General features: G+C 44.8%; 2 non-coding genes across 2 annotated transcripts; both read left to right on the forward strand.

Moving 5' to 3' along the window:
- The first annotated feature begins 5,967 nt into the window (after nucleotides 1-5,967).
- trnar-ucu (transfer RNA arginine (anticodon UCU)) lies at nucleotides 5,968-6,051 on the forward strand. Its single transcript is given in 2 exon segments — nucleotides 5,968-6,004; nucleotides 6,016-6,051. It is a non-coding gene; the product is annotated as a tRNA-Arg (tRNA).
- Nucleotides 6,052-8,736: 2,685 nt separating this feature from the next.
- On the forward strand, nucleotides 8,737-8,808 carry trnag-ucc (transfer RNA glycine (anticodon UCC)). The gene has a single exon. It is a non-coding gene; the product is annotated as a tRNA-Gly (tRNA).
- The last annotated feature ends 449 nt before the right edge of the window (nucleotides 8,809-9,257 follow it).

The following is a 9,257-nucleotide window of genomic DNA, read 5'->3' on the forward strand; positions in this document are numbered from 1 at the left end:
TGAAGCTGCCTGTCTGAGAACTGGTAAGGAATTACGGCTGACATTGAAACGGTTCATCTTGAATTAGTTACAGCAAATCGATTCTTTCAGAGGTGTTGGTGTGTTGTTTTCAGAGACACTGTCATAGTTTCTGAAAATATGATTTCTGCTTGTTTTTGTTTTGTTCAGTAATTAGGGGAATCTATTTGGAGCGGGTGCAGTTGGTCAAGATCTGTGCCTCTTGCTTGGCAGCTCCCGGGAAGCAGCAGCTCCATTCCTATCGGGATCTGTGGACACAATCAGGAGACCCAAACTATTGCGCACTGCTGCCATCTCCTGGCTGAAAGCAAGTTGTGCAACAAGGTAACGATGTATTCGTGACACGTTTCAATTGGAGCAAAATAACATTAACATGGTTAAATATTATCATTGTAGTAATCACATTTAAATCCCCAGATATCTGATTTCTGACTGAGCGACCCAGCTCATCCCGATCTATCGGAAAATGAAAGATTCCCATTACAGCCCTATTGGTTACAAGAATATCCAATCTCTGATTTCAAACATTCCCCCGCTTCATTGTTTGTGTATTCGTTCTGTAAATACCGAGGGGGTGACATTACCCGGGGACAGGTGGTGGTATAGTGGGGACTGTCCCAGCATTTGACCCAGCTTCAGTTCCTGGCCATCACAGTGGTGAATTATTTAATTAAATATCGCAGGTCAGGACGGAAAAGGAGGGGACACTCCTCATATAAAATTCACCAACTGTTCTCATCACCCATGGGTTTCTTATCTAATAACCAGCATCAATTTGTTTTGCGTGGAAACATGGTTTAAATAAACAACAATCTTCAACATTAATAACTAAGTTCTCAGTCTGAAACAAGAGTAAATAGGTGGGTTAAACGGGCCAGAATACGAGCCACGCAAAGTTCCGTATACAGAATGAGCTTAAAACACTCCTAGTGGTTGAATAAATAAATCACTAAGTAAGTTACATAATTAATACCAGTAAATAGTTATTACTGAAACAGGATGAAAAGAGCAGCACCAGGACACAAGGACAAGGTAAGGTCTCAGATCAGAGTAAGAGTCCTATGTAATGACACACAGAACATCAGAAATAAATTGCATAAATAAATTTATTGCGGACTGGTGCCATCTCCTGACTGAACGGGAGCCGTGTGACACGGACACTTTCATTCTGGGGCGTTTTAAATTGGAGTGAAATGCACGCAAACAACATGAATTTCTTTCTGCTCACTGTGCCCAGTTATAGTGATCTGTATTAAACAGCAGGAGCGGGACCCGCAGTCTTCCCCTTCTTTTAAAAGAATTTAGAGTAACCAAATCATTTTTCCCAATTAAGTGGCAATTTAGCGTGGCCAATCCACCTGGTTTGCACATCTTTGGATTCTGGGGACGGAACCCACGCAAACACGGGAGAATGTGCAAACTCCTCACGGACAGTGACCCAGAGCTGGGATCGAATCTGGGACCTCGTCGCCGCGAGGCAGTAGTGCTAACCACTGTACCACCGCGCTGCCCTCGCAGTCTTCACCTTCCCGGTGAGTCTGAATTTCAGTTTGGGGGTTTCAGAGAGAGCGGATGGTATTGTGCAAACTGAAGTCACTTTTCCTGTGAATGGAGCCGGTTAAAGAGCCCTGGCCGGCCTGAGAGTCCCCGAACCCTGGGTCAGTGGGATCCTGGAGACAAGGCAGATCCCAGAGAAAGGGAAATAGATTAGAGATAGAGGGCGGATAGGAAAAGCGAGGAAGGGTGAGAGGGGGGGAAAGGAGGTGAGTGACACAATGGGGGATATTGTGAGAGGAACAGATGGAGGGAACTGGAGGTAGGGAGGCAGCTGGAGGCATGATTCCCCTTTATTTATCCTGATCATTACCACTTCAAATAATTCGAAAAGATTGTCATGCATGATGTGCCCTTCTTGAAGCCATGCTGAATCTGTTTCATTATGTTATATATTGCTAAATGTTCTGCTATTATATCCTTTATAATAAGAACATAAGAACTAGGAGCAGGAGTAGGCCATCTGGCCCCTCGAGCCTGCTCCACCATTCAATGAGATCATGGCTGATCTTTTGTGGACTCAGCTCCACTTTCCGGCCCGAACACCATAACCCTTAATCCCTTTATTCTGCAAAAATAATGTACTCTAACAGTTTCCACATGACAGATATTATGCTAACTAGCATTTAGTTATCTGTTTCTGTCTCCCTCCCTTTTCGAATAAGGGTGTTATGTTGGCAGTTTTCCATAAAGAACAGTACAGCACAGGGACAGGCTCTCCGGCACTCCAAGCCTGCGCTCATTGTGATGCCTGTCTGAAGTAAACACGCTGCGATTTTCCAGAATTTAAGGATTCATGGAAGATTTTCACCAGTGCATCCTTTTCATCGATGAGAAGTTGGTAAGAAGGTTCTGAATGTGCAGCCTTGTTTGCAATATTGGAAATACATCTTCCGGAAGCACACTCTTCACCACTGATACCACTCCAGTCAATCTCCACTGCACAATCTCCTCGGTCTTGGCGGTTTTCCAAAGGATTTGTTTGAACCCTCGCAAGGATCTAACAATCCACAGGAATGCCATATGACTCCAATTCTTTGAATCCCATCTATCAAAGCAATTTTGATAAAAGGAGGTAATGACACATTATAGACAACGACATGCTTCCTTCAATGTTAATCTCCTTAATGACATCAAATACAATTGGCCTGAAATCTCTATTGAATAAATAAACAGCAAATTCTGCAGTCAGTCCAGGAACAACCCGTGCCTTCATTCCACATATTGTTACTTTCATTTCCCTAATCCTACTTCTTTATCACAAAGGTTTCTTTAAACTCCCTTCAATAAAAGTGCTCACTGTCCTCATCGACCATTCGTAAATGTTTTCTTTTGTCTCAAACTTATGTCAAAGAGGAACGAGAACGACTGGCTGTAGGTAATGTTCACATGTCATGTGGACGAGATGTGATGCAGCTGAGGATGCTGAGTGATGTAATAGTGGACATTGTGAAGTTACTGGCCAGAAACTTCCGAATTCTATTTGATTTTTTAATGGACAGCTACAATCCACTTGTTTATTCCAGGACACAACAATGAATAAAGTGAATCAGTGCTGAACAGTTTCTAACATCCCAATCCTCCAGCGTGTTCTTATTGACAAACCGGTCCTGGATTGAAGTTTTTTGCTTAAAGAATGAGACCACCACCTCCTGGGAATACAGGAGCGATCCCTCGAGGACCTGAGCTGTAAATGTGAAATTCAGTGAAAGGATTTCACCCTCCGTACGGAATCTGATCACCACCTCAACCCCAACATTCAGCTTGAGTGGGCAGGCAAGACAATTTCCTTCCCCCAGCCCCCCACACAGACTGGGTAATATCCCAAACTCGTATCCTGCTATTATCACATTGCTCCACAACATCGCTCTCTTCCCAAAACTCCAGGAATCTCACCCCAAATCCTCAAACCTATTATTCTGTATTCAAACAACATTTTGTCCCCTGACTAAGTTCATCCTGGGAAGAGAGGTTTGGTATTCCGAGTTCCTCTGCAGATATCCGGTTTTTGTTTAATGACCAAAAGAGGCCTAAAACCTGAAAGAAAGCCTCTATCATAGCCCTGTGAGCATGTCTCAAATAGACGGTGCAGTCAATACCTTCAGAGTAGATAACAATGGAGAGAACTGTGAGGAATTTCAGCGTCAACATTCGGTGGAAATAAAGGATTCAAAAGAAAACATTATTTTAACTACTGAACAGATTCTCTGGGAGCAGGACTGAAGTCAAAGGAAAAAATCCAGCTGATTTCTAGTCGAAAGCATTTACCATTGGACTGAATTCAGTCCTTGTGTTAAAATGTCTGTAAATTATCCACTGGAAAGTGAAGGACAATTTAAACCTGCAATTCTGGAAGAAAGACAGATTTTGCGCTGTTGTATTCTTTGTGGAGAATTACAGAACAACGAGATCTAGGGGTACAAGTTCGGAGCGCCTTGTAGGTAAAGTCGCAGGTGGACAGGTGAAGAAGCCATTCAGCAGGCTCGGTTTTATTGGTCAGGATATTGAATATTGACGCTGTACAATACATTGGTAAGAGCACACACGAAATACTATGTTCAGTTCTAGTCACCCTATTATGGGAAGTATATTGGTAAACTGGAAAGAGTCCCGAAGAGAGTTACGAGGATGCTACCAGGACTTGGTCCCCTGGGTTATAAGGAGAGACTGGACAGGCTTGGATTTTTCCCCTGGAGCGTCGGAGGCTTCGAGGTGAACTGATAGAGGTCTATAAAACAATGAGGAGCATAGATCAGGCAGATAGTCAACATATTTTCCCAAAGGTAGAGGAGCCTAAAGGGCATAGGTTTAAGGTGAGAGGGGAGAGGTGCCAAAGAGACCAGAGAGGATTTGCTTTCACGCGGATGGTGGTGAGCATCCGAAATGGGCTGCCAGAGGCAGTGTAGAATCGGTACAATGTTTTCCTGTAAAATACAATGAGATATTTACCTGGGCAGGGTGGATATAGAGGGACATGGATCAAATATGGGCAAGTGGGACTAACATGGTGATAGAAACTGGGCACCATGGACAAGCTGGGCCGAAGGACCCGTTTCCATGCTGTAAACATCTATGACTCTGTGACTTTATGTAGGAAGTGTTCAATCACACAGATCAGGTCAAACGCAGTGACACTCTGCTGGGATTGATCTAAGCTACAGAGTGTGAGGATGTTTAGCTGAACAAACCGGAATGCTTGAAATATTTTACGGTTCCGTGGTATCACTGACAAGAGAAATAGTTAACATTTCAGATCCTGACCTTTCAATGGAACGACCTATTCCACCGTGCACAGGAGCTGCCGGATCAGCTGAATATTTGCAGCATTTTCTGTCTTTGTTCCAGATTTGCAACATCCGCAGTATTTTCCTGTTGGCCCAAAGGACAATGAGTTGCCTTTCCTGCACTGAGGGTTATTGCAGGTCTCTCTGGCTGTGATTTTCACTGATTATCCATCTCTGGGACCTTTATTAATCAATAGGACTGCCGTTTGTGGAGGGTTTCTGAAATCCTGTCAGGGAGCTGGAGTTAAAATACACGGAGCCCTTACTCAATCTAAATGTAGGGCAGAACAGTCTCGAGGTGCTCAACGACCAGCCCAGTTTGTTTGTTCCTGTGAATACAACAGGATATAAACACAGACAGCTGCAAACACATGTTGCATTTCATTCATAAAGTCATCGAATCAGACAGCAGAGAAATGGCCCTTCAGCCCATCGCATCTGTGCCGGTCAATAACAACCACCGAACCATTCTCATCCCATTCCCCAGCACTTGGAACATCGCCTCGTGTACCCTGGGATCGCAATTGCCCATCTAAACACTTCTTAGATATTATGAGGGTCTCTGCTCCACCAGCCTTTCAGGCAGCGAGTTCCAAACTCCCGCCTCCCTCCAGGGAAAGAGGTTTCCCAACAAACGGTTTCACAAGAAAAGCCTCTGCAGTCAGGAGCTGAAAAGGGAGAGATGACCCCTCTGTCATCTTGTACTCTGTGCCGCTATTAATAAAGTCATGACACTGTTTGATTTATAAACGACTCTTACAGCCTGCTCTGTCAGCTTCAATGATTTGTACACATGTCCCGCTGTTCCTGCACTCTTTCTTGTAAATAGACACTTTATTTTATATTGTTCTCTTCTGTTCTTCCTACAAAAATAAATCACTTCATTCCTTGTCTGCTACATGTCCTCCCATTGCACCAACCTGGCTGTGTCCTTCCGGAGTTTTAGTCGAATTTCTGTCGCGCTTTTTTACAACCATAGGGCGGCCCAAAACATTTCCAGGCAATGAAGTACTTTTGAAATGTCGTCACTGTGCGAATTACTGAACTTTTGAAATGCCTGTTGGACAACTACAGAAATCCTCATATGGGGATGGGAAAGCGCTGCAGGTGTGGCTCTGTGGCGCAACGGATAGCGCGTTGGACTTCTAGTCCATGAGACATTCAAAGGTTGTGGGTTCGAATCCCATCAGAGTCGGATTTTCGGTCTGAAGAAATCAGTAACAGGTTTATCAATGTTCCGAGATAAGTGTAACTGCCGTCCCGAACTTCCTTCTGAAAAGTGACTCCAGTCACTCTCCGCTTTCCCATCTGAGCACAAAATATTTGTAAGCTGCTGACCAGAGTCAGTCTGTTCCCTCCTCAGACAAATATACCCGCGGGCAGTTTGTTCCTCACAGGCAGCTCCAAACAAGGATGATGTGAATCGACACCACTGAATGCTCACACCAACACGTTTATCTCAGCTGCAATGAACAGCTCATGTTGCAGCTTTAGATCAGACAGTGGAGAATTATCACAGGCTCTGTCAGACTGCATGTTCCTTCAGACAGGTTTCCGACTGGACACATGGAATGAGCGGCCGTGTGAACATTAGTGGTTCAGGGGGAGATTTCTCACTTACCAGACTGGAGTTTCGATTCCATTCCCAGACCTTTCTCTTTCCTTGTCCTCTTGCTCATTTGCACTTTTCATTGTTCCATCAATGGTGGCCGCGTCTTCAGCTGTCTGAGCCTTGAGCTCTACAATTCATTCTAGAAAAATCTCCAGCTGTCTCTCCGCCGTCCAAGTGCAAAATGAATGAATGCAATTAGAAGCAAAAGACAAACAAACGGACGGGCAAGACACACTCCAAACAAAATGGAGAGAGATTTTATAATCTAAAATTACTGAGCTCGATGTTGAGGACGGAATTCTGTGGGAGGCTACTTAAATGTTGAGGTGGTTTTACTCGAGTTTCCGTTAATCTATATTGGAACACGGATGACCAAGGACAGAAAGGTGAGAGTGGGCAGGTGGAGAATTGAAATGACAAGTGGCAGGAAACTCAGAGTCAGGATTGTGGATTGACAGAGATTTCTCAAAGCGGTCACAGACTGTTATTTGACCTGTTGAAGTCGATGAGACCAAATTGTGGCAGCAAATACAGGAGCTTAAACTGAAAAGCACAAGTGTCTCACTGGTTCACTTGGGATGAGTGTTTTGGGCCCTTGGATAATGAGGAGGCAGGAGGTAAAAAGGCAGGAGTTGCATCTCCTGCACTTGCAAAGAAAGGTGCAGATAGAAAGTGAGCGGATATTGGCGGTGGAGCAGCGGTCGCGGAGGGGATTGTCCCTTCAGTCTGGTGAATGGGGAGAGCAGGGGAGGGTGTTTTTGATGATGTCATAAATGGTCCCTGCAATACGGAGACTGACGGGCTGCAAGGTGAGAACAAGCGGCACCAAATCAGTTCAGCTCGACTTACACAGGACACAACAATGTCAGTAACGGAAAGATCTTTTGGGATAAGAGCAAGAGTTTTGCAACATCGTTCACTTTTATTTCCATTTCCCACCTTAGCCGCTTTTCCTACAAATGTTGGCAGCGGTTGGATTTCCACCCGCATCCTCGAAGAGACTGAAACCTAAACCCATCTCCTCAGACCGCTCGGCCTCGCTATCCTAAAGGTTCATTGTTTCTGATACTGATGACTGGTGATTGGCATCTTGCTGTTTATCAGCTGAGTCCAGGATTTCACATTGAGAGAGAAGGAAATGATCCAATCACAGAGCTGGAACGCTTCTTCCAGTTTTCTCCCCACAGATGATGTTTCATTTCTGAGCGTTTCCAGCATTTCCTGTGTTTATTATTTATGATGATCAACATTTGAAGTAATTTGCTTTGTGATTTGTGAACATTCTGAGCTGAGTTCAGGGGACTCGGTTTCCAAAATATTTTAAAAGTTATTTGACGGGATGTGGGTGTCGCTGAATCCGTCAACATTTATTGTCCAAAATTAATTACCCTTAAGAATTTGGCGGTGACGTGAATCTTGAGCCACTGCAAGTCCATGTGGTGTATGTACACACACAGTGCTGTTAGGGAGGGAGTTCCGGGATTGTGAGCCAGCCACAGAAAGGGTGATATATTTCCCAGGATGGTATGTGTCTCGGAGTGGAACTTGCAGGTGGTCGCTGTTTCTCTGTATCTGCTCCCCTTGTGTTTCCAGGTGAGAGGTCCCGCGGGTTTGGATGGAGCCTCACGGAGGAAAAGTCAATATTAGGGGTGGGATTCGAACACACGCCTTCAGAAAAGTCTGCGACCTGAACACTCGGCCACACTGGGAAAAACATGGGTAACAGCAAATTCCTGCGGATGCTGGAATCTGAAACGAAAGAGAAAGTGCTGGAAAATGTCAGCAAGTCGAGCAGCATCTGTAGGGAGAGAAAAGAGTTAACGTTTCGAGACCAATGACTCGGCTTTGACAAAGGGTCATTGGACTCGAAAGGTTAGGTCTTTTCTCTCCCTACAGATGCTGCCGGACCTACTGAGATTTTCCAGCATTTTCTCTTCCGGCCACGCTGACACACTGATGTGATCGACCGGTGAAGTGGGGATTGGGCCAAGCCGACTCGATGAGCCTCCTCTTGCACTGGAGGGGCTATGTGATAACTTAAACATGGTGAAAGCGGCAGCGTCCGGACACAAGGACAAGGTAAGGTCTCAGGCCAGAGTAAGTGTCCTATGTGATGACACACAGAACATCAGAATTAAATTGGAGGAATACATTTATGGTGGACTCGTGCCATCTGGTGGCTGAACGGTAGCAGTGCGACACGGATGCATTCATTCAGGAGCATTTTAAATTGGAGGGAAATAAGCTACGCAGAGATTTCGTCAGTGAGCGTTGGTGGTATAGTGGTGAGCATAGCTGCCTTCCAAGCAGTTGACCCGGGCTCGATTCCCGGCCATTGCAGTAGTAATTTGGAAGCGAACTTTTGCGCGACTTCGTGTGTTTCAAACCGAGAAAGAGAAACAGTTTCTAACTCAGAATGTAGGCGCAATTAGGGAGTGGAGTGAAATAAGTAACTTTCTCATCATTTTTAATATTGTTTCAATATGGACAGTGTTCCACTATTCACCCACAAGCCGTCAAACAACAGCTAAAAGCCGCAGCTTTTTCACTTCACCCTCATGAAGTGGACCAAACAGAGACACAACAGACACGTTACAGACCAGGATGGGATTTGAAGCCACGTGTACAGAGCACAATGGATTATTGTGCATCACCTTAACCACGTGGTACAGCTGCTTTACTTCAGGGCCCTTTAATAACCCTCAATCTAACTTCCTTGAGTTTGTTTCGCACAGTTGCTGATGTACAGAACACAGTCAAAGTGTAAATAAATAAAAATAATCTCTGAG

This window comes from Scyliorhinus torazame, chromosome 24 (genome assembly GCF_047496885.1).
Source record: "Scyliorhinus torazame isolate Kashiwa2021f chromosome 24, sScyTor2.1, whole genome shotgun sequence".
Lineage (NCBI taxonomy): Eukaryota > Metazoa > Chordata > Chondrichthyes > Carcharhiniformes > Scyliorhinidae > Scyliorhinus > Scyliorhinus torazame.